This window comes from Lactuca saligna, chromosome 5 (genome assembly GCF_052625555.1).
Source record: "Lactuca saligna cultivar CGN05327 chromosome 5, ASM5262555v1, whole genome shotgun sequence".
Lineage (NCBI taxonomy): Eukaryota > Viridiplantae > Streptophyta > Magnoliopsida > Asterales > Asteraceae > Lactuca > Lactuca saligna.
Genome location: NC_136421.1, coordinates 77,051,321 through 77,070,677, shown reverse-complemented (window position 1 = coordinate 77,070,677; position 19,357 = coordinate 77,051,321).

Here is a 19,357-nt window from a genome sequence, read left to right as displayed (position 1 = left end):
GTAACCTATCGTGTTGACATATTTTGTGCCCATTCTAGTTAAAGTTGGTTTTGCATTGGAGTTCTGAGAGTTCTCAACTGGTTGCATAACAACTTGGAAGCAATGGCAGGCCCTTGTGCCACCAGGAGGCAAGAACTTAAGCCTGCACAAGTTCACTCCATATGAATTTGGATTTGTCATTAACCTTGCCGTGTGATTACGGTTATGTCAAATTCACATGGATAGGAACACATACACCATCAAAATCTAAGTTTCATAAGGTTTCTCTATGATTCATGAAAATGATAGTGAGGAAACTCTTTCACTAAGTAGATTTAAGTGGATAGCAAGTGTGAAGTTTCCATTCTCATGTCGTTAGTGGAGCGTGTGTGGTTAACCAACACACTAACTAATGAGAATGGCAAAGGTTTTGACTCACATGTGAGCTATCTAAGGAAAGGGTTAGACTCCAGGTGTATGATTTGATAAAGTCTTATCAAGACAATCTAGTATCAGAAATCTGACTGATTTCTAGGTACATGTCAAAGCTAGTGGGAGCATAAAGTGTTATGCTAGATAGATAATAGTCATTATGCTAGTGGGAGCATGATGATTATGTTGCAAGTTAGCAATGTTAATTATAGAAAACAAAATTTTCAACTTGCTTTGAAAAAGTTGTTTTACTATAATTAAGGGAGAGAAATTTATACTTCATTCCAATTCTACAAGCTTAGATTGAGATTTTAATCAACTTTAGTCAAGAATATATATGAATGTTATGTTGGAATGGTTCAACATAAGGAATTTCTATATATGTTGCTTTCTCAAAATTCGATTATGATTACGGCATCCCTCTTCATAGTTCGAATTATGAGAACATGGAAAATAAAAAATATTATAGCATGAATTGTATCCCATATGCTTCGGATATAGGATCGGTTGCATGTGTTATAATATTCATCCATTCTAAATTTTCCTAATGCTTAGGGTGTTATGAAGGGATAATGGATTAGAACTGGATATGACTATGATGATTAAGCAATTTTCGAGAACAATTTGGGGTTTTCCAAAGTTTGGTTACTCATGGACAATTGGAAGTATAGAGTAAGGATCATATTGACATATTTTGGAAAGAGGCAACTCTTGTTCAAAAGTGATGGTCAAGATGGGAATATGGAATTGTTTCCATAGGTGGAGGTTATTCTTTGAATCTATGTAAGATTAAAGAACTAAATGCAAAGAAGGATGTTCAAAGGAATGTACTTTGAATTTGAGACTTCATCTCCAAGGAATTGCTTTCCATTGGAATACTTTGTAATTTTTGTTGCCAAGTCTTTGTGACTTGTGTGAATATCATTACAAGAGGATCATTGCATAGATTACGGTAAATGACAAGAACTTTGTATTCTTACATTTACAATAAGGATTGGGATTGTGAGATGAGGATCATTGAAGTTGTGTTCAATTGATATACATTTCACAAAGAGATGACCACATGTAAACATAGTGTGCATACTTGGAGTATGGCATAACTATTGTTTAAAGAAACATAGTATGCATGCTTGGAGCATGGCATCACTAATGTTGCAATTCAAGTACTAAGTTGATTAGTCGAAACATGAATAATGAGTGATCAATATGGTGCCTAGATAAAAGGTGTTTTATTTACGCTCAAAGTGTTGAGGCCATATAGGGCTAGTATTATTTTGTGTTTCACTTGCATGTTTTGACTTCCAGAATAACTAGGTCATTCTCCCGAATGACCAAGTTATTCAAACCATCCACAGTCGGTCATATGTTGGAAGTAGATATGAATCAAGACTGTCCTGAATTTGGCTTGTATGATTTGTCTAAAGTGCTTTAGACAATGCAATAGTTGCTACAACATTCATGAGTACTCATAAGGGCTGAGTATTGGATTCAACCCACGCTCATTTGGATTCACTTCATGGATTTTATCACGAGTGAATCATGAGACGATAATATCTTATATTCTTCAAACCTAGAGATATGAGTTGTTGACTATGAGTTGGTTATACATTGATTGCACGTAAACGCATTGGTAACTCGATGTTATAAAATGTGCCTTTGTGTATGATTCAACAAATAGTTAGTACAAGCATATGAGTCGAAGTTTATCCATTCCTTTTACCTTCGGGATAAAAGCGATATCTGTGGGCCCCTCGATTATTTGATGATGACAAATGGAAGTGCTCGGCCGGGCTAGGACTAATTTGATTTGTTCAATTAGTCAGTCGTCATAAATCAGAAATCGGGAAACAATAAATGGACAGAGAGAATGATTATAATCCATGTCTCAGTCCATATGATATCTAGAATGGAGGAATATACGTTCCCTTATCTAATGGACAAGTCATTGACAAAGGTCAGAGTTCATCTACAAGGTTAGAGTTCGACAGAAGCTTTTGAGAGCTACGATTGCTAGTCGGGTTTTGAAGTCATACTTGCAATAATAGTTTTAGATTTATCCAAGTGGGAGACTGTTGGATTAATGTCTAAGTCCATAACTATAATTGGTAAAACTTGACCCGACCCGGCATGGTCCATTTGGGTTGCATGGCATCATGCACTTGGATAGACTAAAATGAGAGAAATAACACTTAAAGTTTATTAATATATTATAAGTTCTAATATATTAATAAGGTTATTAAATTAGTATTGATCAATAATTAATTTGGAATTAATTAAGTGATCAAAAGGAGACTAATTAAATATATGGGTTGATTGTGTAAATCATTCATTCTTATATATGTGGGCTTGTGATCCAAGATTCCTTATGTTGGACTAAATCCATGGGGTGACCCATGGATGCTCCATGGAGGTTAAAATCCATGGAGCATAAGGAATGGGTAAAGTCACGAGTTACATGGTGTAACCCTAATAGCCACCATATAAAAGAATCCAATGGCTCAAGAAATCGTACACTATGTGTGAGGGTGAGGGAAAAATGATTTCATGAAGTGTTCTAATTTCTCTCTAAGTTATTCCAAGTGCTTATGGTGTTGTGTGAACCATTTGAGGTGTCACACCTGGGGCACTAGGCACTCAAGCTTCATGAAGACAAGCACCAACAAATGGTATGTTATTCTAACTTGTGTTATTCAAAGTTTTGTATGCTAGAATAGTACAATACCATGGAAAATTGATATTTGCATGTATAATAGAGAAAACATAGATCCAAGGTATTTAGGGTTACATGTACACTTAGGAGTGTTAGATTGCTCAAAACCCAAGAGAACTTCCATCCTGGAGTCATACATTGACGTAGAATGACAGCTGATCGAGCACCAGCCTTTGAGTGATCATAGCCCAGTTGATCAAAGAGGCGCCGACAGCGTTCAATAGGTGGAACTCAGAGAATGTTTCAAAGATTGGTAACCTGAGCGCAGGACTGAGGAGATCAGCTGTGATAAAAACAGAGTGTCGGCCACGCCCAATAGTCCCGGAGATGACGTTGTTTTCATCATTAATCGTTGCAGTGTAGTAGAACTCACATACTTGTTCGGGAAAGAACTCTGATGGAACGTCAATGATTTCGTATCGAAGTCGGCAGGAGACTAAGAAATTGACAATATCATCAAGTCCAAGACCTCGATGAACGTCTGGTATATCAGGGTTGAAAAGGACATTTGTGGCTTTGATGTATATGGGAAGAGGAGGAGAGTTTGGAGCTGGCACAACACTTCTTGAAGTGGAGGAGAAGGTGAACAGGGATGCCGCCATTGAACAGAGTTAGGATTCTAGGGTTTTTTGTTTGTTTTTTTAAGAGAGAGAGAGAGAGAGGGAAGTTTGAATGATGGGAGGAAGGTTTGGGAGAGAGGTGAAAAGGTTTAAATATGGCATTAAACGGTTAAAAAGAGGTAATGATTTTCTTCATCGAAAATAATTGCATATCGTGACAGACTATCAAATCAAAAAAATAGCCATTGGGTAAAAAGAGTCATTGTACTGAAGATGAAACGACAATCAGTGTCTGCGGAAGCGCCGAGATCATTGTCACGAAAAGTTACATGCTGAAAGATAGTTTGTCGTCAATTCAAGGTACAACTTGCTTGTTTAGGGTTAGCAAGGTGATTGGTGCGTGTGATAGATATTAGTTTAATTATCTAACCATCAGCACAGAGTGTCGAGTCTTTATCAGTGAGTGGTATTTCTTACTGAATCATTAGACACTGAGTGAGAAGAAGGTGAAGAGAGGATTGTTGCGTGTGTATGCTAGAATCACAGACTGTTAGATTCTCATCAGCATGTGTTTTGTCACGCTGAATCACAGAATCAGTGTAAGATTGGTAAGAGGGGATAGTTGCATGTGATAGAACTTGGTGTTTTGTCTAACCATTGGCAAAGACTGTTAAATTCTCATCATCATCTATTTTGTCACACTGAATCACAGAATCAGTGTAAGATTGGTAAGAGGGGATAGTTGCGTGTGATAGAACTTGGTGTTTTGTCTTCAAAGCCTGGGGGCTGTTTGAGAAATACTTCTTCTTGTAACTCACGATGAAGAAATGCCGTTTTGACATCCATTTGGTAGACAATGAAGTTCATGTATGAAGCATATGCGAGAAACAGTCTGATTGCTTCAATGCGGGCAACTGGAGCAAAAGTCTCCCCGTAGTCGATGTATTCAATTTGAGTGAACCCCTGAGCAACAAGTCTTGCTTTGTTGCGAGTAATAATACCATATTTATCAACCTTGTTGCGGTAGACCCAGCGTGTTCCGGTGATGGTCTTTCCTGATGGTCTGGGAACAAGCGTCCAAACCTTGTGCCTTTCGAACTCGTTCAGCTCATCTTGCATGGCTTTAATCCAGTCATCGTCTTGAAGAGATGAGTGTATCTTGTCAGGTAAAATCATTGAAACGAAATTAATGTACATGCAAAAATTATTAGATACACGAGATCTGGTTCAGACACCATCATGAAGATTCCAAATAATTTGATCAACAGGGTGATCTCGATGTCCAGAAGCTGATTCCAATGGATTTGACACTGAAGTGTTATTGCTGAAGGGAACATCAGTTGCAGGAGAATCTTCAGTCTCAAGGGTTTCATCAGCATCGGACAAATGATTTGTCGAGCTGACCGCAGTATCTTGATTTACAGAATTTGGATCTGGAACGATAGGATCAGGAATAATAGCTTCTTCTTCAGTACGAGAAACTTCATCATATGGGCAAGAGAGAAGCTCTTGAAAAATAGAGGAAGAATGAGCTACTTTTTCATAAGTGTATGATTCCTCATCAAACTTTACATGAATGGATTCTTCAATGTACTGCCTGTTCACATGAAAAACACAAAAAGCCTTTGAAATAGATGAGTATCCAACAAAAATACCTTTGTTAGCCTTAGGCTCAAATTTTGATCTTGGATTGCGCTGATTAAGAATATAACAAATGCATCCAAACACGTGAAAGAAGGATACGTCCGACTTTCGACCTTTCAGTATCTCATATGGTGTCTTCTTGTGAATCATGTGAATTAAAGATCGATTCTGAGTATAACATGATGTATTAACAGCTTTAGCCCAAAACGACATAGGAAGACCAGCATGAATCAGTAAGGTCCTTCCTGCGTCAATCAGTGTTCGATTTCTTCGTTCAACAACTCCATTTTGTTGAGGTGTGCGAGGAGCTGAAAAGTTCTACCCAATGCCTTTATAATCACAAAATTCTTCAAGAGTGGAATTTCGGAACTCAGTGCCATGATCACTCCTTAGCTGCTTAACTTTGAGACCAGTCAGCGTCTCGTTTTGACGAATCAGCGAGATAATTTCCTGTGCAGCATGACTTTTCTTCTTCAAGAAAACCACCAATGTAAATCGAGTAAAGTCATCCACAACCACTAGAGTATACTTGTTTCCTCCGTGGGAATGAACAAGAATAGGTCCAAACAAGTCCATGTGTAGCAAAATGAAGAGGAACAGATATGCTAGAACATGACTTCGGTTTGAATGACGACTTGGTTTGCTTTCCTTGTTCACACGCTGAGCACATCTTGCCTTTGACAAAGCTGAGTTTTGGGAGGCCTCTAACTAGATCTTGATTGGATATTTTTGATAGATTCTTAAAGTTCAAATGAGAGAACCTTTTGTGCCAAATCCAGCTGAGATTGGTTTGAGACTTTGTAAAGAAACATTGCATCAGCGCCTTGTCACTTGAGAACATGTCAAGAACATATATATCATCGTTTCTACTTGCTGAGAGTATAATGTTCTTATCAGTGTTAACAACTCTTCCTTCCTTCTTTGTAAAATGAACTTCATAATCAGCATCACACAATTGGCTGATTGAGATGAGATTGTGTTTGAGACCCTTTACATATGAAACATTCTAAAACACCACATTATTGCACTTGATGTTTCCATATCCTTTAGTAAACCCCTTTCCATTGTCTCCGTATGTTACTGCAGGACCAGTTTTCTAGGCATAGTCTTCCAGGAGAGACTTGGATCCTGTCATATGTCTTGAGCAACCGCTATCTAAGTACCAAAGATGCTCCTGACCCTGCAGTGCTGAGAAACTAGTTAGAACACACTGACCCATTGTAACATGGGTCATTCACAAAGTTATTTGACAATATATTATAACACTCTTTAGGAAGACAATTTAAAGAATTTGATTTAAGAGTCCATCTTTCATTTCTAACTTTGATTTTATCAGCTCTTAATGATGTTTTATTAAACTTGCATTCACTGATTTTGGTGAGTCGTATCACCACATCTGTAGCAAATTCTAGTACCAAAGTTTTTCTTGGTAAGCACATTTCTAGATTTAACACATTTATATTTGAAAGATTCACCAAGTGAACTTTGATTCCTTTTATTTAACATTGAATTACCAAAGAATTCAGTGTTAGGAGAACTAAAATCAGTGATGGATGGGGAGCTGACATCAGTATCAGATTTAGACTTATGTACTGAAACACTGCAATCAGGATATTGTTTAAGTTGTTCATGAACAACATGAAACACTCCGTTTGAGATAGGAAATGCGATAATATTTTCAGTGAGAGGAGTTGGTCTCTCAAGATGTGCAGGGTAAGAAGTAGGATCAATTCCGGTAATTTCAATATTACACTTAGTAACACCATTAGAATCAGTAACACAGTGTTCATCAATGAGACTCTGATTAATAAAGGTGTTGCTGATAAATTTGTTTTTGAAACTATCTTTTAATTCATTCATGGAATAAAATTCAGATTCCTTTTCTTGAGATTTAAAAACCTTTTCAGCTTCAGCAAAATTTCCCCCAAGGATTTTCTCACATGAATGAGGTATTTGAGCAGAAATAACATAATTAGCATTTTTGTGAGATTTAGCCCAAAGCTTTAAAACAGTTTGTTCTTTGTTCAAGAGGTCTTTAACTTTATCAATTTCAGCAGATAATGAGGAATTTTATAAACTAGTAACTCTTAGATTTTCCTGAGTAGTGTCAATAATGTTATTTTTTAAGAATAGTTCAGTTTTAAGAAGATCAATTTGATTCTGCATATCTCTTATGATTAGATTCTTCTTAGAATTAAGAACACCCAAATACTCAAACATTTTTGATTTTTTCATTCATCGAATATGAAAGTTTTGAACCTGATACATTGAAGGAGAGTCAGTGTTGTGCTTCCTGGAGTTTTCAACTGCATCAGACATATCAGCATCAAACGAACTGTTGCTGACTTTACATTCATCAGTGTCTTCTATCTTGACCATCAGACATTTAACTTCATCATCTGATGACTCCTCATCAGTCTTCCATTTTTCTTCTTCAGCGACAAGAACTTTATGTTCCAAGTTCTCTGCTTTCAGTTTCTTAACCAACTTGTTGTACTTCTGCTTCCAGTATTCATCCGAGCTTTGGGTTCTTTGCTTGCATTCTTTTGCAAAATGATCAGTGCTACCACAGTTAAAGCACTGAGCTTTCCCTTTCCTTTTAGTACCATGTTTCTTGTCAGCATCTGATCTTTTTGAAGATTTCCCACTCATCTTCTTCTGAAACATTGAGAAATTTCGGCCTGATTTCTCAAAAGTCTTCACAATCAAGGTCGCACTAGCAACAACCTTTTCGAGATCACCAGTGTCACTTTTAAATGAATCAGTGTCTGAATGGTTTTCGGTGTCTGACTCTAACACTTGCTTTTTGTTTGAGAATAATGCTACTGATGACTCACGATGAGAATCCTTCATCAGCTCCTTTCTCTGAAGCTTGGATTCCTCATAGTATCGAAGGTTTCCATAGAGACTTTGTAAGTCCATACTGTTGATCTTCTCACTATTTTTCAGCACATCAACATGATTCTCCCAACCTGCACCCATAGAATCCAAAAACTTATGCACTAGAACAGTTCGATGCTTCAACTGATCTAGTCTCCGCAGATCATTAACAAGAGTATTAAACATGTTAAAGCTTTGAGTCAGGGTTTCAACTTTCTTTGCAAAAAAATGTTCATACCTTCTAGTTTAGATCATTTATTTGAGTAGCCTTGACTTCTTTAGTGCCTTCAAAAGATACAGTCAGCGTGTCCATCATCTCTTTTGCTGAGATGCAATTCTGAACCAGCCCAAAGATATTGTATGGCAAAGCATAGCTGATTGTAGCACGAGCACGAACATCGAGACCATTCTTTATTTTGTCATCTGATATCCAGTTTTCTCTAGGTGTTTTCTTCATGGCACCATCAGGAACATTGTTTTTCAAGGGCTAATACATCGGAACATATGGACCTTTTTCGATGATGTTCAACATGTCTTCATCTACAGATTCTAATGCATAGAGAGCCTTTATTTTCCACATAGCAAAATTGGTTTCATCAAACGGAGGAATTTTAGCAGAAGGATGATTTGATGAGTTTGAAGAGGAAGAGGATGACGCCATTTGTTTGATAAAAGAAACCTCCTCTGATACCAGTTGAAAGAACCTTAGATCAATCGATTTATCAAACAATGACTATTAATAAGAACAGAACAATGAAGTATCACAAAGAACTTTCACTAAGAATGATAATCTCACAAAGAGATTATTGTTCGCACAAAGCGGCTATTAGGGTTTGTGAAAGACAACCTCTTCACAAACCCGTACGAAAGACTATATAGAACTATTATAGACAATCCCTACAAATCAGGGATGTTCCAGCTAACTAATATATGATAACTATGGAAACAAGATAAATACTAAATCTGTTACATTAAAAAGATATCTATTGAACAACTTGTATGCTGATGCTGATGCTGATGCTGACACTGGATTACGTGTTGATGCTGAGTGATCAGTTTCAAACATCATCATATTATAAGGTTCGACCTTACAAAAATACACGAACTTTGGAATGGCATACATTTCACAAAACCGCTTATCAACTCACCAACTTAATTGTTGACACTTTTTTCTTTGAAATAACTTGTATTCTCAGGGAACCGCTAAGCAAGTTTGGAAACCAACTTTTGGGGATTAAGGCTATGACGTTAATTACTTCTTTTGAAAGATGTTTATGTATTTATCTTTTGAACATGTAACAAATACAATTATGTAAACATTTTGAAACTTTTATATATATGGTGGTGTGTACTTTCCTTAATATGAACTGTTATGATACTGAATATAACGTCCTCCACCCTCGAATGTTTCCGCCGTTCTGGTTTGGGGGTGTGACAGATTGGTATCAGAGCATTGTTTATAGTGAATTAAGTTTATCAAAACCATTTTTGGTATGCAAGTATAAACACAACTGGGCAAAAACACTCTGAGTAAGAGTCATGCTTTTAAAAATTAAATTTATTTAACTTTTGTAAAGTAGGCATGCATTCATTTCATATTAATACCAGTGTCATAAATAGATCAATATAGAAGTATTATAAATAAATTATGCAGTGCAGGTGTGCCTTGGGATATGTAATCGGAACTGGGATGAATATAGTCTGATCGACTATATTTGTCCGAGAGCCGACTAACATATGCCAGGGAGTGTCTGCAGTAGACAAAAAATATAAAACTTACCAAGATCATATCATTAAGAATAATATGGGAGTATTTGGGTATCTTCAACCGTCAAACTTAAGGGTGAAATTTACGTGCTTTAGCTTATAGTCAATTCTTAAACCTATTCACGTATAGACTCAATGGCTGGATTTCATCACCCCGGTGATCTCTACTACCCCAACCAAGGTAATGAAGGATGGATTGTAGACGACCCCGAGGAGGAACCCATGGAAGACGAGGAAGAAGAAGATTCAGATAGCTCAGCTTCAGAGCCCGAGGTAATCAATCCGCCAACCGTCCGACCTCCATCTGTTCGACCTCATTTCAGGATGGGATTTCAAGGAACAACTCCTGTATGGGGAAGCCACGTCCATTATTGGAGCCAGCAGCAAGGACTGTGTCCTCGTTATGTTATGTGTCGGGACTTCTACGATGTTAGCAGAGGAAGTTCAGCTGATCGAGCACTCCCAGGTGTGGTAAGCAAACTTGCCAATTACGCTTATCAATCCAGAGTCCAAGAAAACCGGATTCGTGAGGTTGCCATAAGGATGGAAGAGAATGCAGCTGATATCCGTCGCCTAGACATGCTACAAGGGAATGCTCAACTCCACACTAATTCCCTCCCGGAGCAAATGACTACAGCTCTCTCCGAAATGAGGGAATTGACGGAGCAACAAGTTTCCATTGACAGGCGCCTAATGGGAGCCAAGGACTCGGATGCATAGTCAAGCTCCAAGCATAGTTCGCGCAGCAAGTAGTGCTCGCCTAACTCCCAAATTTTGATATAGAATAGGACCATCGGCTAAAATTCTTACCTTCTTTAACTTTCTGTAAACAGAGACCGTTAGAAAGGTCAAAATTTTCTAACCTCGGATGTAACGGAACCATATGTTTAATATATATAGGGCATACCTCTTTCGTGTGTTAATTCTGTGCATTACATTCGAGTTCATGAGTTTGTTTATTGTTATTCAAACTCCATTTGTGAATCAAACTCAAAGCCCTGGGTTGGTCAAACCAAATTCTTGAACTATTAAAGATAGTTAACTCATTATCATTCAAATCTCAACCACCAAAACTTACAATCTTTTATTTTTATTTCTTGGCAGCGCGATACCTCCTCGTCCAAAACTAAGACCCAAGCCGAGCACGATACCAATACCACCTCCACCACCAACTTATGATCCAACCATGGTCCAGGAGGCTGCTACGATAGGAGCAGTAACCGCCGCTCTCTCTCAGATAAGCTCCAATGGAGGGGCGGGAAGCAGCACAAATCATCCCAACCATGGCACTGGTCATGGTCAAGTAAGGGAATATACTTACAAGGAGTTCTCCAACGAAAACCAAAAACTTTTAATGGCACAGGGGGAGTCATTCCACTAATGCAATGGTTCGAAAAGACCAAAACGGTCTTTGAGGTCTGTTTTTTTCAAGAAGCAAGCAAAGTCAAGTTCACCGCTTGAACCCTCACTAATCGCGCCCTCACCTAGTGGAAAAGCCATGTGAGGTCCGTGACTCTCACCGTTGCCAACGCCATAAGTTGGGAGGACTTAAAGGTCCTACTACTGGAAGAATACTTCCCAAGAGGCGAGGTACAAAAGCTAGAGCAAGAGCTCTCGAATCTAAAGATGATTGGGTCTAACCTAATAGTCTACACAGACAGGTTCAACGACCTTGCCACCTTGTGCCTTGCCATGGTCAACCCAGAACCAAAAAAGGTTGAAAGGTACATTTGGGGGTTGTCACCCTAGATTCAAGGTCACATCTTGGCCTCCAACCCTATCACTTTCAACAGCTCTAAGCGCTTGGCTCAGTGACTCATCGACCATGGGGTCAAACAAGGTACTGTTGTAACTATTGTCGATCCATCAAAGGAGGTACAAGGCCAGGGAAGGCCTTAGAACAAGAGAAGGGGGAAACCCTATAGGGAACCCCAAGAAACAACAAGTGGTAGTGGCTCTCGTTGTTACTGTCACTGCCACCACTGCACCCACAAGTTCTTACAGTGGGAGATTTCCGAAGTGCAACCAATGCAGCTTCCACCACCACGGTCTTTGCAGTGACATCAAATGCACAAGGTGCAGTAAGAAGGGGCATACAGCCCGCTTCTGCAAGGAGCCATCCCAACAAGCCGCCCCCACTGCTATTACTGGTGTAAGCCGTGCATGTTTTGAGTGCGGAGCCACGGGACACTACCGTAAGGACTGCCCGAAGGCAAACAACATGGATACCGGTGTAAGGGGCCGAGTGTTCGCAATGGGACAGCATGAAGCCGTTGCAGAACCCACTGTTGTTACGGGTATGTTTCTTCCTAATATCTCGTATGCATGCATTTTGTTTGATAGTGGAGCGGAGAGGAGTTTTGTGAGTCATAACTTTAAAGGCCTGTTGAAACAAACACCACAATCATTAAGTGAACCGTTTATAGTAGAACTGGCCAACGGTAAAATAGAAGGCACTAAGGAGATATATTTAAATTGTACCCTAACTCTAAATGATAATCCATTTCCAATCAATCTCATGCCAGTCTCGATTCAGAGTTTCGATGTCATCATTGGCATGGACTGGCTGAGTTCTCATTATGTGGACATTTTATGTTACGATAAGGCCGTTCTCCTTAATTTGCCAACCGGCAAAACCCTCATAATTTATGGCGACAAACCCAGTACCACTCTTCGTATTATCTCATGTATCCAAGCTCCAAAGTGCCTACGCAAGGAATGTCACGCGTTTTTGGCACATGTCCTCGATGAGAAACGCGAAGTCCAGGACATCAAGAGTGTGTCATACGTATGCAAATTTCCTAATGTTTTTCTCGAAGATCTTCTAGGAATACCTCCAGCAAGACAAGTCAGATTCAGAATCGATCTGATTCCCAGAGCTACCCAAGTATCCAAAGCGCCCCATCGATTAGCCCCAGCATAGATGCAAGAGCTATCCAGCCAACTGAATGAGCTACTCAGCAAAGGATTCATCAGGCCGAGCTTCTCGCCTAGGGGAGCACCGGTGTTGTTTGTGAAAAAGAAGGATGGATCATTTAGGATGTGCATCGACTACCGAGAGATAAACAAACTTACCATCAAGAACCGATGTCCTCTACCCTGAATCGACGACATATTCAACCAACTCCAAGGAGCCAACTACTTCTCCAAGATCGATCTGAGATCGGGATATCACCAACTGCGAGTCCTGGAGAGTGATATTCCCAAGACGGCCTTCCGAACAAGATACGGGCATTACAAGTTTGTAGTGATGACGTTCAGACTAACCAATGCCCCTGCCGTCTTCATGGACTTTATGAATTAAGTGTGTCGTCCACTCTTGGATAAATTAGTGATAGTATTCATAGACGACATACTCATTTATTCAAAGAGTAAAGAAGAGCATAGAGAACATCTGAGACAAGTCATAGAGACATTACAAGCTGAGAGACTTTATGCGAAGTTCTCAAAATGTGAGTTTTGGATTAGGAAGGTAGACTGCCTATGTCACGTGATCAGCGATGAAGGAATCCACGTGGACCCATCTAAGATCAAGGCTATCGAAAATTGGTCTGCACCAACTACACCAACGGAGATTTGCCAATTTCTATGCATTGTTGGTTATTATTCAGATCTTCTCCAGCATCACAAAGCCTCTTACCTCCCTAACTCAGAAAGGTGTGACCTACAACTAGGGAGAAAAGCAAGATGCTGCATTTCAAACCCTGAAACATGCCCTATGCAGTGCACCCATTCTCTCTCTCTCTTCCAGAGGGGATCGAGGATTTTGTGGTGTATTGTGATGCTTCGAACCAAGGGTTGGGATGTGTGCTAATGCAGCGAGGAAAGGTTATTATGTATGCCTCACGACAACTGAAAACACACGAAGTCAACTACACCACACATGACTTAGAACATGGAGATGTGGTCTTCGATCTAAAAATTTGGAGGCACTAACTTTACGGTACCAAGTGAACCATATTTACGGACCACAAGAGCCTCCAACACATACTAAACCAGAAGGAGTTGAACATGAGACAATGACGTTGGGTCGAATTTCTCAACGAATAAGAATGTGAGATTCGATACCATCCGGGAAAGGCGAATGTAGTAACTGATGCCCTTAGTCGTAAGGAGTACTCTGGTCGAAGAGTGAATTTATTAACCCTGTCGATCCATTCCTGTCTATCGACACAAATCAAGGAAGCTCAAATAGAAGCCTTGAAACCCAAAAATGTGACAGGTGAAACCCTTAGAGGGATGGACAAGAATCTAGAAATCAAAAGTGACAGAGTGCGCTACCTCATGGACCGAATCTGGACATCAAATTTTGTGGGTTCAGAGAGATAGTTATGAACGAAGCACACAAGACCCCATACTCCGTACACTGAGGTTCAGATAAGATGTATATGGATCTCAAACAACTCTACTGGTGGCCAAACATGAAAGCAGAAATTGCTATCTATGTGAGCAAGTGTTTGACTTGCGCCAAGATAAAATTAGAACACATGAATCCCTCAGGCCTACTCCATCAACCCGAAATACCTGAGTGGAAATGGCAACAAATTTCCATGGACTTCATAACAAAACTACCCAAGACTCAAGGTGGTCATGACACCATTTGGGTGATCGTCGACAGACTAACCAAATCTGCTCATTTCTTACCGATCAAAGAAACTGATAAGATGGAAAAGCTAATGAGAACCTACATCCGAGAGATCGTGCGACTACATGGAGTGCCGATATCTGTCATCTCGGACAGATACAGTAGATTCACTTCCAGATTCTGGCAATTGTTGCGAAAATCCATGGGAACAAGGTTGGATATGAGTACAGCCTATCACCCGCAAACTGACGGACAGAGTGAGAGAACGATCCAGACCGTATAGGACATGTTGCGAGCATGTGTAATCGACTTTGGTAAAGCGTGGTATGTTCACTTACCATTAGTCGAGTTCTCTTATAACAATAGTTATCATACTAGTATCAAGACTGCTCCATTTGAAGCCCTTTACGATCGTAAGTGCAAACCACCTCTGCGTTAGGCGGAATTAGGCGATGCGCAGTTGGCAAAAGGTCTAGTCCCTGATAGCACTCTCACTAGTCCAGAGATCATTAGAGAAACAACTTAAAAGATCGTTCAAATTCGAAAACGTCTGAAAGCCTCGAGGGATAGGCAAAAGAGCTATGCCGAAAAAAGACGAAAACCCTAGGAATTTCAGGTTGGTGACCGCGTTCTACTAAAGGTCTCACCTTGGAAGGGCATGACACGCTTTGGAAAGTGTGGAAAACTAAATCCAAGGTACATTGGACCCTTCGAAATTACTTCAAGGATTGGTCCAGTGGCTTATAGACTTTAACTTCCAATCGAGCTTAACAGAGTACATCCAGTGTTTCACGTATCTAACCTGAGAAAGTGTTTGTCCGACGAAACTCTTGTGATTCCACTAGACGAAATCGAACTAAACGAAAATCTTAACTTTGTGGATGAACCTGTCAAGATCATGAATAGGGAAATCAAAAGAACTAAACAAAGTCGCATAGCCATCGTGAAGGTCTGCTGGAATGCAAAACGAGGACCTGAATACACCTGGGAACGTGAAGATCAGATGAAACACAAGTACCCACATCTTTTTCTATAATCCACAATTGTTTTTCTTACATTAAATTTCGTGACGAAATTCCCTCTAATGGGGGGATGATGTGACAACCCGATATTTCGACTCTATGTAATGACCTAAAAAGTCAAGTATTGTAACCACTTTTGAAATAATGAAATTAACTTCAAAAATAAATTGTAAAAAAGTCTCTATTGGGTTACCTACTATGCTAGATATTGTGTCAAGGTTTACAGAAATGCTAAGAACGCTAAAATCCGAGTTATAACGAAGAAGTTATGATCATTCTAAGATTTCCAACAAAACCGGCAACACCGATTAAACGAAAAACGCAAAGTTTCCATACAATAGTTTTTAGCCTTAAGTATCTAAATGAAAGTTGTAGATATCATTAAACCATAAACGTACGTAAAAAGAACGTCCAAATCTGACTTCGTATGAGGAAGTTATGATTTTTCCAAAATCCGGATGTAGCAGTAGACTGCTAAAAACTCGAAATAGAGATCGAGAGACTTTTGACCAAAACAACCTAAATATGAATCGAAGGTCTCAACCAAAGTGGTGCAACGGTAAAAAGTCAGGCAAAAACGGACGTCGGATGAAAAAGTTATGGATTTTTAACGGACTTTCCCAGTCCCGGCCTGTTAAAAATAAATTCAAAATTAGTTGACAAAGTCTAAACGAGAGTTGTAGAATATATTCTCACCTACGCGTGCATATAAAGATCATTGAAAACAGAGCTAGTACGCGAAAGTTACAGATTTTACAAATTTGAGGACAGAAATCTGAGGCTGTCAGGTTGGCCGCAACCCGACAAGTGACTGAGGGCATCCAAATAAATGGAAGAGGATAATATTGACTCACCACAACGTGGCACACCCTTTGCCACGACGTGGCACGCCAGATATGCCCCTATAAATAGAAGCTTAAGGGTGTCGGGTTTGGTGCTCATCACTTTCCATCTAAGTGTTGTTACTCTGCATAATTACCTCAATAAGCCATCCTGAAGCCCCGGTTTTCACACTCAAGTCCCGAAGGAAGTTATACACTCCCGAGAGTCCCGAGAATCCCAATATTTTCCCGTGTTTTCAGCTTTTTCCAGTCGAAGTTCTGCTCGATTCTTCTCTCAACTACTTCAAAGCAACCCTTCAATCAAGTGAGTTCATACCCCCTTTATACACCTTCAAATACTTTATAATGTACTTTTAATACATTTTAGGGGAGAATACAAGTAAACACCCGGTTAATCCCGCGTGAAAACGTGAAAACTCTTGTTATATATTGCATGCACTAGGTTTATACAAAATGCATAGTATTCAGAGTAGCCATCCTTGTTAAACCATTTTATGAATTCAAAGGACTTAAGATTTATTCTTAGTCAAACATTTTAAGAGAGAATAAACATTGTATAAAAAACTATCACCTTAATACAGACTTAGTTGAGAACCCGTGAGACATTTACATCTTCAACGCTACCTTTTTGCGAAAAGGTACAACTTAAAGTCCTGTCTATTATAACCAAAGTCTCCCATTTGGAGAGCTTGTCAAATGTGTATAGATCTATATGGGAAGTCATGATCCCATGCCCTAACTATTATCTACAGTCCTTTGGGTGACAGTTTGTCATAAACGTTTTGACGCATGAAGACCGTCACCACAGGCAAATTATGTTTAGTATGGTTGTAAAACTCACCGGATAGATAATTATTATGGTATTTTAATTTTATGAACGAGTAGCAATTAAAACTATTCTTCATCTAAGAAGTGCGAACTTCTTATAGCTTTATTATATAAAACTATGCCTCAACCTTTAAGCATGTCAGTTGCTTGCGATTATCGGTCGTAGAGACTGCCAGTTACTTTAGGAAAATAAGGGATTTTCCTGTACCTAAAACAATCAACTAATAGGCAAATAAGGGATTTTCTAAGTGCAACTATTTACAATTCACAACACGAACATTCATATGCATTTCATACTTTTATAAGAAAATTAGGGATTTTCTTGGAAAACACACGAACTTTGGAATGGAATACATTTCACAATACCGCTTATGAACTGACCAACTTAATTGTTGACACTTTTTCTTTGAAATAACTTGTATTCTTAGGGAACCGCTAAGCAGGTTTGGAAACCAACTTTTGGGGATTAACGCTCTGACGTTAATTAGTTCTTTTGAAAGATGTTTATGTATTTATCTTTTAAACATGTAACAAATACAATTATGTAAACATTTTGAAACTTTTATATATATGGTGGTGTGTACTTTCCTTACTATGAACTGTTATGATACTGAATATGATGTCCTCCGCCCTAGAACGTTTCTGCCGTTCTGGTTTGGGGGTGTGACACTCGGCCTTCGCTGGCCGGACTTCGGTAGCTCTAGCAGTAGGTGCAGATCCATGTGCTGATCCCTGAAGTAACTGTGGGCACTCGGCCTTCTGATGGCCGGTCTGGTTGTAGTGAAAGCAAACTGCAAACCCCTTAGGGTAATCCCTCACGAAATAACCCTCCTTGCCACACTTGTAGCACACCCCTGCTCTGCATACTCCCTCATGGATCTTGCCGCACTTCCCACAAGTGTGGCCCTTCTGACCCCAAGATCTTGAATCAGCGGGCTTTGCCCGCTTGGCTACCGGCTAAGACTAAACCAGTCGCCTATCCCCCTTATGAGACTCGGCCTCTTCCTTGGCCTGAGTCTCCAGCTCAATCTCCTTCTTCCGGGCATTCGCCAAGAGCTCAGCAAATTTCTGATATGTTGAGTTCTCCACGAACTCACAAATGTCTCTCCTTAGTATGCTCAGATATCGACTCATGCGTGTCTGCTCAGTAGACATGTGTTCAGGTCAAAACAACGCCCTCTCATGAAACATCCATGTAATCACAGTCATGGACTCCATCCCCTGCTTGAGGGGCAAGAAATCTTGCGCCAGCCATTCCCTCTCCATCGGGGGAACATACTCATCTCGAAACATGGTGGTGAACCTCTCCCAAGTCAACGATGTAATCTCTGCAGAAGCTGGTTCAAAGAAAACCGAACCCTTAGATGCTCCAGACAAGAACATGTGTAGAGGCATCCCTCAATGTCAGAAATCCACCTCACCGCAGCTTTCGGATCCTGAGTTCCATCAAACTCTGGTGGCTTCAAGTTGCTAAACTCTGGGTACAGCAACGAGTCACCCCCTGTGGCCTCACAGCAGCAACAGTTGATGTGGCTGCAGCAGCAGCTGCCTCGATAACAGCAGCGTGCCTCTTATCAAATGTCTCAGTCAGCATGGTCTTGATAGACCCAAACATCTCTGGAATGGCCTCCCGAATTTCCGCAGCCACCTCGTCATGAATCATAAGATGAATCTCCTCGTCGCTAACTCTGTTTCCCCCTGGTGTGTGGCGTCCCCAACCATGATGTCTCTGTAACACAACACACAAGATATCAGAGACTCACTCGAGTATACTTGCACTCGATACTCAACCCTATTTATTCCTTCGTACCCCAAGGATTCTTACTTGGACTAATCACTGATCCGGTGTTTCTAGTAGTACGGGCCCTATATTACCTTCCACACTGCGTCAGTAATCACCCCAAGTCCTCCTCCTCGGATACCAAGTCACGAGTACTATATATCTCTCTGAACACATGCTACCCTCCAGTAGACCACTCATAACTCCTCGCTACTACCTACTCACTATCGAAGTATATCATAATAGCACTAATCTCCTAGCCTAAGGCATCACAAATCAGGCCACTCTAGTCCTAGAAATGAATACCTAGCCTGCTCTAGCATGCATA